General features: G+C 50.5%; 1 protein-coding gene across 2 annotated transcripts in view; it reads right to left on the reverse strand.

Moving 5' to 3' along the window:
* The window catches only part of PLXNA4 (plexin A4), a 622,339-nt gene that overhangs the window by 445,653 nt on the left and 156,271 nt on the right, over positions 1-20,415 (reverse strand). The window contains exon 1 of one of the 2 annotated variants that reach the window (XM_082632941.1): positions 4,543-4,837. The exons of the other annotated variant lie outside the window; for it this stretch is intronic. The gene's annotated coding sequence lies outside the window, so the exon portion shown is untranslated. Of the gene's footprint in view, positions 1-4,542; positions 4,838-20,415 lie in introns of those variants that run through there. 2 annotated transcript variants of the gene reach the window in all.

Here is a 20,415-nt window from a genome sequence, read left to right on the forward strand (position 1 = left end):
CTGCCAAATGAGGAAAGAGTCACCCTCAGAAACCGAGCACTCTGCCAGAACGATCCTCGCAATTTCACAACCAACGACAGTCAAGGATAAGGCTCAGCCCCATTTGATGAAGGGGGAAGTCGAGGTTCAAAAAATGAATAGATTCGCCTGGCGTCACAGAGGTGGTCCAAGGGAGAAACCAGATCTTCTAAACTTCACCCCAGCACACTCTCCCACAAACCTCCCCCGGGTTTGCTAAGGATGCAAACAGCATAGTAACAAGGAGGGAGGTCAGTCTGCCTAGGGCTGAGACCTGGCTCCACCCGCTACCAGCTGTGTGACCTTGGACCATGTCCTCACCTGCCCCCCTCCCCCCATCTCAGTTTCCTCGTGAGGAAATGGGGAGAGTAACAGTGAGTGCCTCTCTGGGCTGTTACAAGGAAGACATGGGGCCAACCTGTGCAAACCCTTAAATGATGCCTCCCCCAAGTAAGTGCTCAATAAATACTAGCCAGCATCGTCATCATTATTATTATTTTCCACTCTGTTATTTTCACAAGGACAAATACCAACGTCCTCACAACCTCTTCCCTGGGGAGGCTGATGCCACAGGATCATAAGCTCACGCAGACTCACCCTGGGACTCGGGAAGCTTTTCTTCCAAGCTGCTTCATACCAAGCAGGGAAGCAGCCTCCTCCTTCTGGAACAAGGCCTCTGTTCCGGGAATTAGGACCTCCTGCCTTTCTCCGCTTTCAAGATCCATCTCTTACCACTTAGCAGCAGAGCCCCCTTCCGTCTCCCTGCTGACTCCACGTTCCTGCCACAACTAAAAGGCTACAGTCTGGACAGTAAGGAGGGAAGAAGGAAGAGGGGGTCAAGTTCAGACCAAGGGAGGGGACCAGGTGGCGGTGCACGGTAGAGAGCAGTGGGACTCACAGCCACTAAAGAGGTAGCTAGTGTCCGCAGGGCTGCACGTGGACCCAGCCTTGCTCAACGGAACCTATGGGGCAATTACCCTAATCACGTGCATCTCCCCAACAGTCGCTTGATTTATTAGTGTGCCGTCTTTTTTAAATGCCGCCCTTAAATATAAATAACACTTAATCATCCAGCTGTCGTTAACTTCACGTTCTATTGATTTCTTGGAGTGCCACAAATTTGAGGGCGAATGGGCTGGTGGATGTATGCACAAAGCCACGAGGTGGATTAGCAAGGGGGTGGGGGAGGGATGGGAGGAAAGGGAGGTGGGAAGGAGGAGGGGCTGTCAAGGGAGAGAAATGAGCCCTGCTCAACTGCAGGAGGGAGGGTCTGAGCCAGTTTCACATTGGGCAGCGCTGGACACAAATAAGAAAAGGAGAAGAGAGCCCAGAAGGACTGGCACATCTGTTGCACACACTCCTCACAGCCTAGATCGCGGGTCGGTTTTCTGTTGTCACAGCCCATTGCTGAAGCCACCGCAACAGGTCTCCGAGGTGGCATTGTCTGTGTAGTGGTTTCTCCGGGTGAGGATGGGGAGAAACGACTGAAAAAATGCCCCCTAGCTGGCTAGGAGGAGAGAGGTCGGCAGCGATCTCTTTGCACCAAAGCTTGCTGATAACTAGGAGTTAGGAGGGGGTGATTTCCCCACCCCCTTAGCTCTCTCTCCACTTCAGGACTCCTGCCTCCCCAGAAAGCCCCCACTTCCTTCCCAGCAGCCCTCATTGTGATTAAAAGGATCGGAGGCCAGGTGTAGGCAGACTCTGCCCTGCAGATTTCCCTGTCTGCGGGGAGCTGCGGCTGCGGCGGCAGCGGGCGAGGGAGAGGTGCAGAGAAGCAAAAAGGAAACAAGTTAGTGGCCTCAGATTCCTCCGGAAACGTCTGCAGAGCGTCGGTGGGCATCCAGAATGAAGTGTTGGGAGGACAGAGGAGAGCACGGGAGTACCAAATAGGGCAAAAAGAACGGCTCGTGGGCAACCCAGGCCGCGCTCACAGCAGAGGCACCTGGAGCACAGCCCGGCAGCAGCGAGGGTCTGCTGAAAAGAAGCTTTCGCGGTTGGGGTTTTTCCAGTTTGATTCCCTTCCGAGCAGCAAGGAAGACCCCAGAGAACTTAAAAGGAAGGTCACAGAGGAGTGGTGGAGAGGGAGAGTGGCAACGTGACATGCTCCGGGGCTGGGCAAGAGAGCCCAGAAAAAATGAGATGTACAGCCAGCTTTACGTAGATGTTAATTAACGCCTGCTTTGTCCTAGAAAGCAAACTGGTACCTGACACTAAGTTTGGAAAGTGTGGGGTTTTTTTGACCCACGCTAAAAAATGCTTAGCTTATCACCGGCATAATGACTGCTGGCTTAGCGTGAACGTGATGGATCCTGAGCCCGCAAATATCCGAGAAAGGAAAGAAGGTAGGGAAGGAAGCAGAGAAAGGGGCAGAGGTCTACAAGGAAGACACACAGCCATTTCAGGCAGCTCTGGACAGCACCTTTTTGCCCCTTCAAGGTCCCGTGAGGAAATGTTTACCTGGGAGCCACCCACTGTCGCTGGAGTTCCCTATTTCTGTGGAAAACCCTGTGCTGCCCCTCGCGTACGTGGAACCTCCCTGTCCACTCACCCAAAGGGCATGCGTGCGAAGTGTTCCGGTTCTTCCACAGCCCGAAAGACAGAGATGGGTCCTGTGGCCACATGTGGTTGGACGAGCTGACCACATACAGCAAGGCTCTTTGAGAAGGCGTGTGCATATCTGGGTATGTGTACACACAACCACCATTCTTAAAAAGAAAATAATGTCTGTTCCCCTGACTGGGTTCTCCCCATTGTGAGAGCTTTGCTTTATTCCATCTACCCTTTTTCAATCAATCAAAGGGCAGCTCACACAGTGCACAGTGGGAACACAATCTCCCTCCCGGGGACGTCTGGTTCTCTGGTTCTCTCCTCCCCAGCCTAGCCGAAGACCTTTTCAGGAGCTGAAAAAAGTTTGGAAATAGCAGAGATGGGGGTACGAAGAGGACACTTTAGTTCAGCACCCATCTTCAGGATTTACAGAATTAACCAAATCCTGTGCCCAGCACTGAGGCCCACTTGTTCAAAAGAATGTTGCCTCCTTTCTCCTCATGTTCTGGAAAACTCCCAACATATTTTTCCCACTGGTGGGTTTGTAGGACACTCTGAACACATGATCTTGTATAGAGAGCACAAGCTGATTCCATTTCTTGCCAAGCTGCCCAACAAGCTACGCCAAAAGGGACAGCTATAGAAACGCAGAACCTGGCTATATCTATATTCAACTCCAAAATAATGTTGTATCTGGGTCTCACATTCTTCTCCCTACAATTGAGCCCTGAATGAATTAGCCTTTGACCCCCCCCCAAAGTGGGAACTATGAAAAAACCCCTTTTGGAACCCCACCCCCTCCCACTTCCTCCAGAAAAAGTTTGAAAATGAGCAGCTTGTGAAACTCCAGCCAGGGAGAAAAAGAAAGGGCGAGCTTTAGGGAAATAGAACCTTGAATCACAGGCTTCTGGAGAGTGATTCGACATGTCAGGAGCAGCCTGGCTCTGGGAGATGCTGCCAGACCCAAGAATGCCTGGGCTTCTTGTAGGGTGGACACTGCTGAGGGGGTCATGAGAGGGGGGGACCCTCCTCCCTTCCTGCACTGCACCCTCCTCCATCCCCCTTCTAGTTCTATTTCTCAGACACACAGCTCAGAAAGGCATGTGGCAGGTGTTAGGCGCGGGCACAGGGGAAGCAGCCCCACGCTTCCCTGCACAGTGCAGAGAGGCTAGGGACACCCAAGTGTGTGTAAGATTGCTGCTGTCCACAGACTGGAGACGTGAGTAGGTTAGACGTTTTATGGAGGATCCGACCCCACACACTCTCCCTAGACAAGCAACACACTCAAAGCCATGCTTAAGCCCCTTCCTGCCTGAAATCCAGGCGCATTGCCGGGAAAGCAGTGCCTCGCTTCGGAAAGGCGTTTGTGCTGCCTCTTACTGGGGAAACGCAGTGTCTGTTCCATATGCACCGCCCTACAGAACTGCAGCCCCATCCGCCTCTGTGGCCTCCTCCCCGCGCGCTGGGCCACCACGCTCTCCAAAGATCTGAGTATCTGTCGGTCTGTCTCGCGTTAAAATCCCACGGTGCGCAAAGGCCACGGAGCAGAGATTACATTGGGCGGGTCTCCCAAGACCATTACTTCTCCTATTTTTTAAACCAGCCAGGGATGCCAGCGGCTGGGAACTGAAAAAAAATCGCTCCCTCAGCCTAGCCAGGTGGGAGGGAGAGGCAGTAATACACAGAATCCCACCCCGAAAGTCCTGGTTAGAGAAGTCTGAGTCCGGGAGCGTCAGAGGAGAAAGAACATGGGAAATACCTGCTCCGGCCGCGCGGCACCTACGTGGGTGTCCAGGTGGGACGCGGGCAGGTGCGTGTGCATGGCGTGTGCCCGTGTGTATATGTGTGTGCGCGCGTGTGTGTGTGTGCGTGCGTGCAGGGGGCTGGCTCCGGGGCATTCGAGGACTCCGGACCGAGCCGGCATCTCCGCCCGCGCTGCCCTCGCCCTCCCGCCCGGCCGCCCGGCCGGCTCCTTACCTGCAAGCGCCGCTTTGCCTGCTTCAGCGGGAGCGCCGCATTGACACTGCAGATGGTGCCGGTGCCGCTGCCTCTCGCCCTCCTCTGAACGTGTGCGTGTGCGCGCGTGTGGCTGCCTCCTCCAGCCCCAGCCCCGAACCAACGAACGCGAATACTCCACCGAGGCACGGGGAACCCGGGGGGAGGCCAGGGAAACGGAGGGCGAAATCAGAGCCTACGGGGCTTGACAGCTCCTCTGGCGGCGTCCAAGGTGGGCAGAATGTCCAACAAAAAGGTCGGGAAATGCGGCTCGCTTCCAAGCACCCCTTTCCCCACCCCCCCAGCCCTGGAGCCCGAGCAGTAGTGGCGGCTCTCGGGGGCTGCGGTGGCGACGCGGGGCCGCCCCCTTCGTCCCCACCCCCGCGGGCTGAATGTCCTTGATGCCAAGCGGGCACGGCGGCGTCACTCCGCGCCGCCCATGCTCGCCAGGTCGGGCCGCTGCCCGGGCGAGGCGAGTGCGCGGGGGACCCGCCGGGGAGCGCTGTTGGCGCCTCGGCGCGCCTCCCTGGGCAGCGGCGGCCGCCCCCCGGCCACACGCGGCCGGCCGCGCCGCAGCTGCCCCTGCCTCCACCCGGGGACGGGCCGGGCCGGGCCGAGGGGCCGGAGCTGGGGGGCCGCTGGAGCCGCCGGCTGGTCCCCGGGGAGGCGCGGGGCGGCGGCGGCCGCCGGCGCTGCGGCAGCGGAGAGCGCGGCCGCGGGCCGAGCCGGGCCTCCCGGGCGCGTCCCCCGGCCCCCCGGGCGGGCTGCTCGCAAAGTTTGCAGGGGGCAGGGAGCGGGGCCGCCGCTGGCTCGGCCGCCGCCGGAGCTCCCGGGCTGCCTGCTGCCGCCGCGGCTCGCTGCTGCTGTGCATTGAAGCCCGGCCAAGCGCTGCAAAAACTCCAGCTGCCTGGCGCTCTCTGGGTCCTCCTCTCCTCCCTCCCGCCCTCCCCGCTTCCCAGCCTCCCTCCCTCCCTCGCCTCGCCCCCGCCCCTCCCCGCCGCCCGCCGCCCGCCGCCCGCCAACCGCCGCCGCTCCCTCCCTGGCTCGTGCTGGCTGGCTTGGAGCTCGGCTGACAGCTAGACCGCCCGAGAGCTGCCGGCAGAGGGGGCAGGGGGCGCCTCCCCGCACCCCGCGCCCGCCGCCGCCCGCCTAGCCCGCGCTCCCCGCTCCCACGTTTGCGGACACCCGCCTGGTCCCCTCGGCCCGCACTGGGCGACCCTGCCTGCGGCTGTGTGGCGCGTACTTGGTGGCACGGGCGCCGGGCGCGCACGGGGGATGAGGCACACAGCCGCCTCGGAAGGTCCGGATGTGGGCGCCGACGGTCGGAGGGACCCCCAGGTGCTCAGAGCCGACACCGACACAGGCACACATGCCGAATCAGAACCCCGCCCCAGAACCCCACACGGGACCTGAGGACGGGGAGGCTGGGTGAGATACCATGGGTGGCCAAGGGCGCTAGAGCTCGCTGGGTAACCTGACTCGTCTAGTCCTGTTTCTGTTAAGAGGCCGACCTGGCTCCTCTCTTCTCCAAAACCCTAGATCCTAGACCAGAGCAAAAACAGACAATGACAACATCCGGGCAGTTTCTGAAGTCCAAAGAGAGAGATCAGGATTTTGCTCTGGTTCAGCCATACGTCTGGCAGGGAGCAAATACCTGAGGATGGAAAGTGAGCAGCACTACCTCTGAAACCTCTGCCTAGATCCTAGGCAGTACTGTGCCCCATCCTCCAAGAGAAACTGAAGGGATTCCCACACTTATTTAGCCCCAGACTTCCATGGATTCCTCACTCATCCCCACAACACCACAGCCCCCCAAAATGGCACCATCAACTGTGCTCCCCCCATGGGCAACCACCAAGGATGACCCTCGAAAGGAGCCCATGGTTTCTGGCTTCCTCCCTCATGGCTGTCCACTTTCCTTTCTCCCCACAGCCAGCAACTTCCTGTCCATTCCTGTCCTCCCATCAAGACACCTTCAGGGAATCTTCCTATTAGGTGGAAATGACTGACAGCAGCATACATTTCTACACCTTCCTGAGGGGCTTCTATTTTCAGAGATCAGAGTTGTAAACCAGGGAGACTGAAACCAGCTGTGTGCTGACGGGGTATACAAGCCCCAAGGTGGACAGCACACTCGGGTCAGGCCGGGCCCACCTAGACAGGCCTTGCTGAAGCTTTGCTTTGGAGAGGTGGCTGCCTGGATGAGAAGGAGAGAGCCAAGCCAGACTGAGGATGAAACCAGACGTTGGGTCGTTTGGCGGAAGGGTATTCCAGGAGACAGAGTGGAGCCTTGAGAGCCTCTGGCCCTCTGCTGAGTATCGCAGGGCCCAGAAAGCAGCAAGGAGTGATCTTATTAGCTTGCGTTAATACATTGATCCGGCTCCTCTCTTCTCAGAAACCCCGGATGCCAGACTCTAGATAAAGCAGGCGATAGCAGGTTAGTTTCAGAAGTCCAGAGAAACATAACGAAATAACTCGCTGCTGCTGCTTCTTGGACCTCTATCCGGAGTTGAGGAAGCCCAGGGCCAAATGTTTCTCCAGGCAGGACTGAAACTAGGGAGAGACAAGCCAGGCGCCCAGGAGGCACTCACACTCAGGCTCCTTCTTGTCAGGCTGTCCTCACCCTGCTCGTGGTCCCGCTTTGAGGTATCTTCTCTAAAAATTGCTGCACGGGATCATCACAGGCCTTTCCCAGAGGTGACAGCCCAGACAGCCCCATGAAAAACCCTAATGGGTTACTTATGGAATACAGTCCCATAAAAGCGGGAGGGAGGGGGGATCCTTTCAAATGTCTGTTTGCCACTCAGCTTTCAGGGCATGCCATAAAAATGCCGGAAGAGGGGAGAGGGAGTGAGAAAAGCAGCTCTGCTTCCATTCTCAGCCATCTAGCATGTATTTTTAATACAACTTGATTTTTTCACTTGTAGCTTGTGTGTGTGTGTGTATGTGTGTGTGTGACTATTGCTGGTAAGACACAGGTCCATTTTCTGATGGATGGATGGGAAGTCAAAGATCTTTTTTTTTTTTTTAGCGGTAGCAGATAAAATGTATTTATTATTCTTTATCTCCTGCCTAGTGTGTGGCGTCATTTATTTTCATTCAGAGAAATGAATGCCATGTGGTGCCTGAAGAGCAATAACAGAGCCAAATGACAGAGAAGTGAGGCAAAGAGCTAGCCCGACAGTGGGCAGGTGAGGGGCGCCAGCCGATTCTCCTGTTGTCCGTGGGGCTGAATGGCCAATGGTCTTTTCCTTCCTTCCCCTTCCCCTTAACAACCGGGTGAACGGTGTGCTGAATGGGGCAGTTATAATGTCTCCGTAAGGAAGAACACGAACAGTCAAATTAGCAGCAGTGTGGGACCTGATTTTTTTTTTTTTTTTAATTATGATGGCCCCTTGGATTTGCTCTCTCAAGGCTGGAGAGTTGGGAGATGGGTTGGGATGAGTAGTGCTCTAGGCCGGAAGTTAGAAGACCTGGGTCCTAGAGCTGGCTCTGACATCCACCAACTCCATAATTTGGGGGTAGATCAGACTTTCTCAGTGACACTCTGTCTTCTCACCTGCCCCATTTACCCCTTGGAGATAGTGACATTCAAGGGAGGTGCTATCTATTCATGCACTTGGAAACTCTAAGGTAAGTGGATACACACGTAAGTGATCAGCATTGCTTTTCAAAGACCACGTCTTTTTTAAATAGCACCACACAGTGAGGGCTGGAAGGTCCTCTGTCATCTTGACCGTTCTCGGTGGTCAGACACACTAGGAGAGGCAGCCTCCATACCGGTTCAAAGCAGGTTTCTGCAGCAGGTACAAACCCTCCTAGCTCCCACATGTCCCCCAATCCCACTGGCTGTGGAGAGACAAAGAGAGACGCGAGCTTTTCTCCTGCTGACAGTGGGTCTGTAAGTCACCCACTCCCCACCCCCCCAACGGGGATGCTGAGTAGGTCATTGGCTGGTTTACGGCCACAAGAGGGAGAAGCTAAATGGCATATTGCTTCATAAAGTCCTGTGTTCTAAGGAGGCTATTTTTGTGGCAGTTTGGTGGTCGTTTATTGAGGGGTTTGAGGTGTAGAGTATTGGCTCATCTTTCAGGCTGAATAAAAGGCCAGCTTTAATAGGAGAGGGGAGAAGAAATCCTTAAGTTTTCCTTCACTTAGCCACCACTGTTTTATTAGTCTAGGAACAGAACTTCTATTTAAGTTGATAAAAAGCCAGATTTGCTCATTAAATAAATCACCAGAGCCTGGTGATACTATAGAGAATTCCCCCCGCCCCCCCGCAATAGCTGGCCCCATGGCTGGGTTTCAGACGGTGCACCCGGTGCAGGATGAAAAACGGCAGGCAGTCCGCGGCTTAAAAACCTAAATTGTGGCGCCACCTGCAGGAGAGTAGAAATATCAACATTATCCCAACTCAGCAGAGACTAGGAGGAAAGAGCCTTCCTCGGTGACCCTGCGCTGGAAACAGGAGGCCAGGGTTCCAGACGGAGAGAAGGGCCCAACTCCCCACTGACCCCTGATTTCCAGGTGTGTCACCAGATGTCCGCCACACACTCCAGGAGGCTGCAAGCTGCAGCCTTCTGAAAGCTGCCATTTCGTGCGCAGCTGCTCTCAAGATTCTCAGTCTATTGAAACAAACTTATTCTTTCCTATTTCCTAAGGGGCTAAGTCAGCCTCTAACCCAAGCGTTCTATTTCCAAGACTCCAGGCCATAAAATAGTAAAAACAGGACAGAGAAACGACTGCCCTTGGAGGAGGGTGGGGGAGGAGCGTCCCTATGTCACCCCACTTCCTGATTGTACTTGACCTTGAGGCTGGGTATTGTGAGTAGACCCAAACCGTCTCAGGCTTCTCCAGCCTGTGGGTGCTAGTGAGGACACAGTGATGGTCGCATCTGAATCTCATCTCCCAGCCTTCTCCTGCTCATGCAGACTTGGCCTCCGCTGATAGCCCCCTCCCTGTCTCCTCCCATGTGTCAGAGACCCCCAAGGGTGGCTGTGCTGAGGAACAAGTCTGATCGTGTTATTCTTCACAGGCCTCGTCATGGGAGTCCACTGCCACAAGCCACGTGATGGAAGGACATCTCTGCATCACCTCTGCCCACCCACCTATACCGCTGGGCAAGGCCAACCCTGCTGCTCCGCTGTGGCTTCCCAGGCCACAACAGGGGTCTGGTGCCAAGGTGAGGGGGATGCTCGCTCCCTTCCCCCACTCACACACTGTGTGGATCTTGGTCATCTGGGCCCCGAAGCAGCTCCCACACCTCCCGGGGTCTAAGTCTTAATCCCGTTCCTCCCCAGACGCCTTCACCTACCACCTCTCTCCAGAATTCTTCCTCCTCTTCCAACTAATGAGCAAACTTGTCTTTTCAACTGCAGGAATCAGACGTGGGAGGGTGCAAGGGGTGGGTAGGCACGTGACCTAACTCAGTTGCCCAGAAACAGCAGAGTCCCAGCTCTGGCCAACTCCATATCTTGCTACAAAAAGAAAATGTAAACACTTCCATGTGACCCTTTTTGGGGGTTCAGTCTCAGGAAGCATGAGGTCCTATAGCACGCCTGAGCTCCAAGAACCAGATGCCATTCATGTCTTCCACCTGAAGGCTCCATCTTGCCTCCGCCCGCTCACCTGCCAAGTAGCTTAAGCTAGTCACTTGGCCTCTATGACTAGGGTACAAAGAGCACAAAGGCCTCAGTTGTTTTCCTTGTACTGAAGATGGATTTGTGCTAATGGGTTAAAAACCTTATCTGGTAACACACATTTCCAAGATGATTGCCAGGTTGTCTGAGTATAATCTTCTAAGAGATGGTGATAACCAGCATCCAAAATAAACCTAGCGATCCTTGCCAACTGGTATTCATGCCGTCCTGCCGTCCCCGCCCACAGAATCAGAGCTGACTCAGCTGAGACAGTGTGTGACTTCCAAGGCTAAGTCATCCAAGACGTGGCAGCTCCCAGCTTGGTCTCTTAGATCACTCTCTCTGGGGTATTGGGCCATGTGGTGAGGACCCTCAAGCAGCCTTGAGGAGAGGAACTGAGGTTTCTCACCAAGAGCTGGCACAACCTGGCATCCCATGGGGGAGCCGCCTTGGAAGTGGTCCTCTAGGCCCAGTCAGATCTCCAGATGATTCCAGCTTTGGGTGTTTTAACTGAGGTCCCAGACATTGTGGAGCAGAGACAAGATGTTGCCGGAGGTGATGTGTTACACAGCCAGAGATAATTAAAAACATCGTGACTTACAGAGGGAATCGTTCCCCTGACCTTGGCCTCAGTAGCCTCTAACTCTTACTCTCTGAGCCCACTTGGCTTTAGAATAAGAAGGACAGAGGGGGGCATGCTGGATGCATGATGCTGACTACACTGGGCAGGAATGGGCACCAGGACGTGCCCTGCCAGGAACTCCCTACAGAGCCCCTTAGCATATCTCAATATGCGAAGTGAAAATGAGAAAACCCAGCCAGGCAGCTGGAAGGCACAACACACAGAATGTAGAGTTGTGCTCACCTGAAGTGCACGTGCTCAGTTCTGGCGTGTCAGCCTCAGAAACACCCCGCACTGAGGCGCAGAGCAGGGCTGGAGCTTGTTCGTTTTAACACGCTGCCGGGCACCTGCCCTCACGGGGAGCCCGTTGGAGGTCAGACTGAGTGGACTCCATCCCTGTGGTGCTGATAAAGTTCCCTCCTCCTGAACCTGACCCTGCCCACACTGCAGGGCAGCGGGGAGGTCCAAGGACTCAAGAGAAGGCACAGCAAGAAGAGACCGGAAACAGGAGGCCACTGTTTCCCCGCTGCACAGTGTCCTGTGAGGACTACCTTCCATCCCCCTGGTACCAGCTTCGAGGAATCTCCTCAGCCCTCAGCAGCTCCTGGAGACCCAAGCAGTGCCTAAGGGTCATCAGGGGGGCCAAGGTACCCACAACGGTAGGAGGAAAGTGAGGGAGGAAAGAAGCCACGAGGAAGAGTAAGAAGGGAAAGAGGTGCCTGTACTGAGTCGGCGCAGAAGGAGCCGCAGACCACGCCTCTGCGAGTTTCTGGGACGGTGCAGAGACCCAAGATGACTTCTCTCCTCCTTAACGTCTCCCCCCATTCTCCTTCCTCAGGCTTGAAAGGGCTTCCTCCCAAAGCACTCCTGTCTGCAGGCTTTGCAAATGCTGGGTGTCCCTTGTGGACCCCCCACGGTCACAGCCCCAAGGCCACAGTGGTGCTTGATAGTTAAGAGCCAGGGAGATGGGTTTCCCTTGTGGCGCAGTGGTTAAGAATCCGCCTGCCAATGTAGGGGACAGGGGTTCGAGCCCTGATCCAGGAAGATCCCACATGCCGCGGAGCAACCAAGCCTGTGCGCCACAACGACTGAGCCTGCGCTCGAGCCCGTGCTCCACAACTGCTGAGCCCGCGTGCCTAGAGCCCATGCTCCGCAACAAGAGAAGCCACCGCAATGAGAACCCCACGCACCACAACGAAGTGTAGCCCCCGCTCGCCACAACTAGAGAAAGCCGGCGCGCAGCAACGAAGACCCAAGGCAGCCATAAATAAATAAATAAGATAAAAAAAAAAAGAGTCAGGAAGACCCCACTGTGTGCATCTGTCCCCAACCCTGCATTCAGTGACACTATGCTGATAGCTGGAAACCAGCCATGGTGGAAATATTTACACCAGGGGGATCAGCATACACTGCAAACCAGGGCTCTTATCTCTGTGGAGAGCCAGTTCTTAAACCTTTCCCAACACGGCACTGGGCAGGGCTAGCGATGGGCCAAGATCAAGCAGGTGAGTGCAGACCAGGCCTGCTGATCTGCTCAGATGACTGTTCATGGGTGCCCAGCAAACGCAGCACCCACATCGGCGCAATTTAGTGTCGCTATGGGCAGAGAGAGGGTTCCCTTCCGCCCATGCCCCACCCCTAGATAATGAGAAAATGTTACTACATACCCTTTCTAGTAGTTGTTTTTCCCAAGTCCTGTGTCTAAGGAGCCTTGTCTCATATTTTTTGACACTAGAATCAAGAAGGAAAGTGATGTCCTTTCCCTGCTAGGCAAACTGAGGCAAGGGATACTGAAGTGACACATCTCAGGTTACATAGGAATCTGAAATGTAAACCTGTGCACCCGTCACTTACTCTCTCCACTTCAAACTTAAGATTCATACCTTGGGTTTGGCAACAATTCTATTTTCATTCCCTCAAAGCACTGCTGTTAAAATTACGGTACACCCATGCAATAGAACACAGTATAGATCTTAAACAAATGAAGTAAATCTATGTAATCGATGCTCTGAAAAGAAAATGCAGAAAGGTATTTGTATATATGTTTGCATATTTTTGAATAGTGCATACACATCTATATAGCTTTATATATACATAGAACATTTTGGAAGGCTACAAAAAACACTTACCAGCAGAAGCCTCAGAGTGGGAGCCAGGGTGACATATATTTTATTGTTTCATTGTATGTCTTTTGTTCTTTTTGACATTTTACCCTGTGCAAGTATTACGTTCTCCATTTTTTAAAAAAGCTAGTTTAAAAGGAACAAAAAAATACTGCCGCTAAAAGCATCTTCATCACACCACTCTCTCTCCTCGAATCCAGCCAACCACTCCTCCACCCCATCTGTATCAGACCCAAGCTTGCTTTTGTTCTACTTTCCAACTCTCCGCCCCATCTTGCTCTTCTTCTCTGGGCTGCCATGAGGGTACAGAGCGGCCTGCCTGCCCAGCATGACGGGGTAAACATCCCAGAGAAGCTCTCATCTCTCATTTCCTAAAGACCAGCCAGCGTTCTACTGGGCCTGAGGACTTCTCTTTGGCACTCGTTGATTAGAAGGAGATTCCAGGAATGATCCAGAACATCCTTTCCATGCTAAAGCAAGTAACTCTAGATCAAGTCAAAGGCAGTTTTCTTCTCCACCATGGTCAGTGAACTCATGGACACTACTACCCAGAAATGGTACAGGCTAAACATACGATGGTGCCAGGAAGCGTTTAGATATTAACAGGTAAAAGCTCCACTGAGTTGTTGATCTCATCAGGAACTGTGTAGGGACAGGTAAAGGACTAGAGACAGGCAAACCTCATGCTAGTTTGGAAAAGGTGAAAATAATGTATTGATGAGTTCTGAAAACTACAAACCAATGAGCTGGGTCCAGATATTGACCGCTGGCTCAGTAAAGGGGAGACGTGATTATTTAGAAAATGATATGGTGAGGACTGAGAATAGGCCTGGCAGGTTGGTCTTGTTTTCTAATTCAACAAAGTGGTGAGGCTTTCACATCCAGGAAGTAGAAGAGAGAATATCTGAATTGCATCAAGGACTCTTTAATAAGACCCTTGTAGAGCATGGGGTTATGTGCGCTGGAAGGATTAGCTGATTGAATGGTGAGACCCCAAAGATGGTCCTCAATGCATCAAGACAGCGTGGAGGAAGGTTTTCTTGGGAGCTGTATCAGAGCTCTGTTCTCAAACTAATCCTGTTCTACAAGTGTACTAATAACTTGGATAAAGATGGAGGAGACACAGTCATCAAATTTGCCTATGACTGCAATGAAAAAACAATAAATATAAATATTTACAATCCTCCCCCTGGCTAAGGAGAAAGAAACCTTTGCTTAATACTGGGCATTTTTGGTGTTAATAAGGCATTGTGATGTTGACCTGGGGGCACCATGCTGAGGAATGAAAAAGTGAGAGAAGCTGAACTGACCTACATTTGAAAATATATGGAGCTCTCCAGAAAGAAAAAGGATCTGGCCAGGGGGAAAGAATGGAGCAGCACCCTGGGGGGGAAGGGGGCCTGAGGATGGGTGGGAAGAAGGTGGGAGGAAGGCTGTGAGCATGGGGACCCTGGAGGGACGTGAGCACCAGTCACAGAAAGGGGTTTTGAGGAAGTCTTTCAGAGTACATGATGTAATTCCTTCTTGTGATGCCTCCTCCAGAGACTGTCAGTAGAAAACTTTGCAATTTGTCAATGCTTTGAAAAGGTTGATTTTGCATTTCTTTTGGCTATATCGTCAAGTTGGGATGGATCTTAAGGCAGAATCAAGAAGACCCTGTTTTATTCAGGCTACAAGTGCACGATCAAAGCCCCTCAACATAAAATAGACTTTCTGAATTCAAAGATAATTTTGCATGCTGAAATTATGGGGCAATTTTTAACAAAATGAAATCTAATATAGATACGACCGAGGTCCTATATGTGCGTATAGGAAACAACTTTACAAATACAGGATCAGGGAGATGTGACCACATTTTTTTTTAAGTATAAGCTAAAGTTGACAATAAGCTCTCTATGTGACTCAACAGTGAGAGGCTGCCAAAGTCAATGGAATCACAAGCTATATTATTAGAGAATGGAGTCCCAAAGGGGGTGGTGATAGTCCTGCTCTGCTTTGAGACAGTTAGACCACACCTGGATTACTGCTCCAGGCCCCACACTTTAAGAGCGGTCAAGCCCAAAAGGGACTTAAAATCCTATTATATTTGGAACAATCAAAGACGCTGGTGATGTCCAGCTTCAAGAAAGTTAGGACCAAGGGAACAGGACAGCTTCAAATATTTGGGAAGGGTTGCTGAATTAGCTCTATAGCTTCAAGATATTGAAGTAGGATCAATGAATAGAATGTATCTTATGTAGAGATATTTTGGCCCAATATAAGGAATGCCTTTCTAATAGAGCTCTCTAAAGACAGAATAGATTTTCTTGGGTGGTAGTGAGTTCTCCATCACTTGATGTATTCAGACAGGAAGGAGGGGATGCTTAGGTGAAGACTGGAGTTTGGATGAAATAACCTCTGATGTCTCTAAGGGTCTGAGGTTTTAGTTGTTTTGTGTTTATTGTTGTATCCTCCACAGTGCCACGGGCTTTGCTGTGACTCAGTAAATGTTTACTGAATTAAACTGGAATGATTTGAGGCTAATATCTAGGGAAGATAACTAAATCTGGCCCCAACCATCACCAAGGAGGGGAATCAAAGATGAAGTCAGGTCAGAGAGTGAGATGAAGGGAATGAGTAGACACACCACTAAGTTAAACCCTGCCTCTTCCTTGCTCTGCAGCTGTACACCTCCTTCACCAGGTATATATACCATCCTTTGCCCGGTACAGACCTGTATGGAACCATTTTCCATCATTCACTCATTGAATACTCATAAAATCCAGAGTTCTGAATTTTTATTTTTTTCCTTTGGCTTTCAAACTACCCCCCACTCCATTCCTTCCTCCCCAAGTCCCCAGTCTTTCTTTTTGGGTGCCCAGATTGCTTTTCTCCCCCTTTCTCCAAGTTTCTTCCTACTCCAGTGGGGGATCTTTATCATTCTTCTATTCCTACCCCGCTAACCTCAGAAGCTTTCTATGGCTACCAAGGGCCTGACAACCAGGCCAGGGATCCTAGTGTCTCAGAGAAGTCACAGATAATGGGCTCAGGGTCAGCTTGTGTCATCTCGTCGCAGGGACTGTAACCTGAGGGCTGGACGGGTTTTTGTCCTACATCTAACTACACGGTGGACGTTCAACAGCCTGTGATGGCTGCTCCTTCATCCTCTAGTTTGTCTTAAATGATACAAACAATGGCATTCTCATCACCGCCCCCGCCCCCCGGGGGAAATTATTCCACTGTCGAAAGCACCTCTCTGTACAGGAGTGTTGTGGGCTTCTTCTGCAGGAGTTCCAAACCTTCAGTCTGTCCCTTTGTCATTCCTAATTATGCGTCCTCCCATATTAACAGGATTATTGACACCTCATCGTTTTGTTCCGTAAATAAAACTAAAGCATCCTATTGCTTCTGCTCCAGTGATTTCATCAGCACCTTTCGGGCCTGGTCATAATTTCCCTTCCTGATTCGTCACACTTATTCAGGCACAAAGCTACAGTAAGAGAGAATACATCTTAAGAAAGAAAGAAAGAGTGAGTGAGTGATAATGATGGTGACAATGATAAAGATTTCGTCCAAAGACCAAAGCCAGATATCACAGGTTTTCACGAGACTATAAAGGTTCTGTAAAATTTCATTGTGACTGTAGAGTGAAATAGGCCAAGGGGATACTCTGCAACTCATATCATGTTTAGGATCATCCATTCAATAAACATTTATGAAGTGCCTGCCATATGTCACTGTGCTATGGATCAAAGCTGTTTCAGGCGTAGTCCCTACCTTAGGGGTTTTCAGGTGAAGGGGGGACAACATAGTAAACAAATAAGTGCAGCAATATGTTATGGATGCTAAGATATAAGTATTCGCCAAGTAATAGGGGAATAAGGAAGACAGTGTCAATTCAGAAAGCAATTCTTCTTGATTCTGATCATAATACCATATTCAAATTATAACTAGTCATTTTGTTATCAATAGTGCTTCTGCTGGTACAATATTTTTAAAATAAGGCTCATCTCAGTGAGAAATAATAACAACATTAATATACGTTCTTCCAATCAGAAGGACTTGGAGTAAGAAGCTACATTTGAGGCGTGGGCAGGGGGAGGATAGGAATGAACAATAAGGATCAGTGGGCAAGACTGGGTTGCAAAGGATGTAGGTGAAAGAAAAAAATATATATATGTTCTTCAATGTCAGAATTTTAAATTATAGACATTTGATGATGGTACAATATTTACCTAGCACTTGCAGAGACGTGCTGATCACTTTACCTTTTAATATCCCTGTTTCATAAATACTGAACGATTCCCCCAGGGAATAAAACCAAGGACTCACATGGGCAGGTAGTTCATATCCATTCATTGTTTTTTGTTTTTTTTTTAATGTTGAAGATCTTATTGGCTTTATTCAGTGATTTATGAATCAGACAGCACCCAATTTAACAGATAAAAAGGAGCTCCCTATATACATTCTTTCTTTGATTCATTTTTTATATGAATATATTCTTAGTTCCTCCTATGTGCCAAGTTCTAGTGCTGGGGATAAGATGGAGTCCGGGACAGTAGGTCCCTGATCTTGTACAGTGTGCACTGTGGATGAAGGCAAGAATGAATCAGTTAAATGAATGAACAGGATAATTTCAGGTAGTGGTTTGTTCTATGAATAATATGAGAATATGGTGTCATGAGGTGAGGAAAGGTTTCTCTGAGGTGGTAACCTCTGAGCTGAGGCTTCAAAGACAAGAAGGAACCAGCCAGGGGAAGACGTGGGGAGAGGAAGGAGTCAGTACAGGGGCCCTGAGGTGGAATGTAGAGGAAGAATAATCCTCACTTCCAAAGAAGGCAAGTTTTGGGAACCACGCAAGAGTCAGTGTGGGCAGAACTTTGCAAGGGGAAGAAATGGAGCAAAAGCCCTTAGAAACACACAAGCAAACATAAAAATCCAATTGGGAAAAGTAAAGTAGAAAAGAGTTAGGAAAAAATGCATAGCTCTAAAAAGGTCGTCGGGTCGTATGACTTCTTATGCCATACGGACCAAGCCTGGCTCCATAAGATGTAATTCGTAGAACAAAGAGAAGAAGGAAACTGACAAAATGATGAAATGAGGATAGAAGAATGTTGATTAGAAACAGAGAAATGGAGACTGTGTCCATTAGGAAGGCTTTGGTCTGCAAGTAACAGCATACACGTCCAGCTGCTTAAAAGACATTTAATATTTCACATGAGTAGCCTGGAGTTAGGTGGTTCCTGGTCTAGTGCAGGGACTCACTGAGGTTACCAAGGATCCAGCCTCTTTCTATTTCGTCTCTCATCCTTGGCAAGTCGCATTTTTGCCCTTAGACTTAACTTAAGCCCCAAAGAAAGGCAAAGAAGCAGCGCCAGAAAGCTCTTCTGGAGTTGTTCTCCCTTCTAACAGCAAGTAGAGTGTTTCAGAATGCTTCCATATACCTGACTGGCAAGAACTGGGTCACAGAGCCACTCCAAGCTGCAAGGGAGGTTGTGAAAATGAGCGTCTGGCAAAGAACAGGATTACTAACACTGATTTGGACTAATCGAGATCCCAAGAGTCACCCCCTGCAGATTGGATCAACGTGGAGAGCCTTGGAGCAGACGAAGAAGGGAATAGTGGGTCATAGGAAGGCAGGGCCATTCGCTGGGGTCCCTTGTCGGGGTAAGAGGGGAAGAGGAGGGAGTACAGAGTAATGGAAAGACCCCAAGATCTGGAATCAGAAGACATGGGTTACAAGCCCCGCTCTGGGAAAATTACCCAAACAATCTCAGCCAGAATTCCTTCATCTATAAGATGGAAGTGACAACACCACCTACCTGTCAGGCAGGCTGTGAGGAACAGAAATTGTCAGAGTGGGTTGTTAAGTACTTAGCGTGTTCCCAAGACTCTATGGGGATGCAGGGAGAAAGCATTAGAGTAATTTCTGTTTCTATTTATTTTTCTCAGCCCTTAAGCATATCAATATATACTGTTATATATTATATAATAGTACATAATATATAAATATCATACTATATAAATAATATATAATATATGCATATAATATACATACTACACTACAATAAATGTACATACGTTGGGACCACTCAAAAAACTGACTGATAAGCCTCCAGGGTTTTAAAATAAACAGTTTGGAAACACTTCTTTAAAGTACACAATGCGTATAAGGTACTTAGCACAGGACTGGGCATGTATTGAACCTTCAGAAAAGGCTGGTGGCCAAGCTGCCTTTCAGATGTACTGGGATTGCGATTTTTACTGGCACAAGCAGGCATCTGTGACAGTCCCTCCCAACTCCGTTCTCAAAATGCTGCACATCATGTATTCTTTTGCCACCTCAAATCCCTCTCCCAGAAAACAGGATTACAAGCCGCGCACCACGCAAGCGGCTCCCAGGAGCCATTATCGTGTAGCTTCCCCAACCCCTGGCATCTTCACTTTGGCCAGGTGGGCACTTCTGTGAAGGGGAGAACAAAGGCAAGGAGGAGGGGAAGCCAAGCCAGCCAGGGGATGAGACCTGCCGGCACGGAAAGGAAAAGGAAAAAAGGCCCCTGTGGGAGGCGAGAGTTAAAACTCAAATGGGGTTTGGGAATATTCTGCACAATTCCTCTCTCCCTGTGAACCCTGCCTCCCATTAGCATGGGCGAATGAGAAATGCCCGTATCTCCTTTTCATCCACCCTCATCTTTCTTTGCATGGACTCCGGGCACTTTAGGAAGAACATCTCTTTCCTGCCCTGAACATCACCTCTGCGGTGGGCACGGGTAGAGAAAGAAAGTCACAAGGTCACTTAGTGGTTCAGCTAGAATACACCCAGGAGTCGTGACACCCGATTGAAACCACTTTTCTCATTAAAAGTACAAAGGTAAAGCCTCCTTTATAAATATGAGGTCCTTAAATATTACCTGTGGCCATCAGTTCTGCTGGCTATGCAGGCATTGTTTGTTTATTTAATTTAACCTTTTCTTCCCCTCAAAGCTTCTGCGTTTGCCTTTAAAAACCCACGCTAAACTCTCACTTAACGATTTGACCGGCTCCCCTTTAGCTCCCTTTAAACGAGCTGCCGATAAAGGAATAAACTTGCTGAAGAAATAAGAATTAAGCCTCCTGAACTCTGTAGTCCTTTATGCTGCCGCTGTCCAGGCTGAAGGCCCTCTCAAATGAATTGAGAGATAATGCTAATGGAATTACACATTGCGACTGGATCAGGGGCTGCCACGGGAAGATAAATACCAAAGCAAGGCTAAGGCATTTAATCAAAAATAAACCCCCTACATGTCCCCTTTTTTTCCTTCAGAGTTAAAAAAACAGAAACAGAAACAAAACAAAACAAAACACAAAAACCCAAGACCTTGGTTTGCCACATCTATTACCTCACTCCCTTTCTGCTATTATTCCAAATTATTTGGTTTAGGGGAGGTCCCACATACACACACATTTGGAAGCAAATTAAATTAGTAAGAGCCACCCACCCAACATGTGTTTA

The sequence above is a fragment of the Mesoplodon mirus genome, assembly GCF_964341445.2.
Source record: "Mesoplodon mirus genome assembly, chromosome: 9".
NCBI classification, from domain to species: Eukaryota; Metazoa; Chordata; class Mammalia; order Artiodactyla; family Ziphiidae; genus Mesoplodon; species Mesoplodon mirus.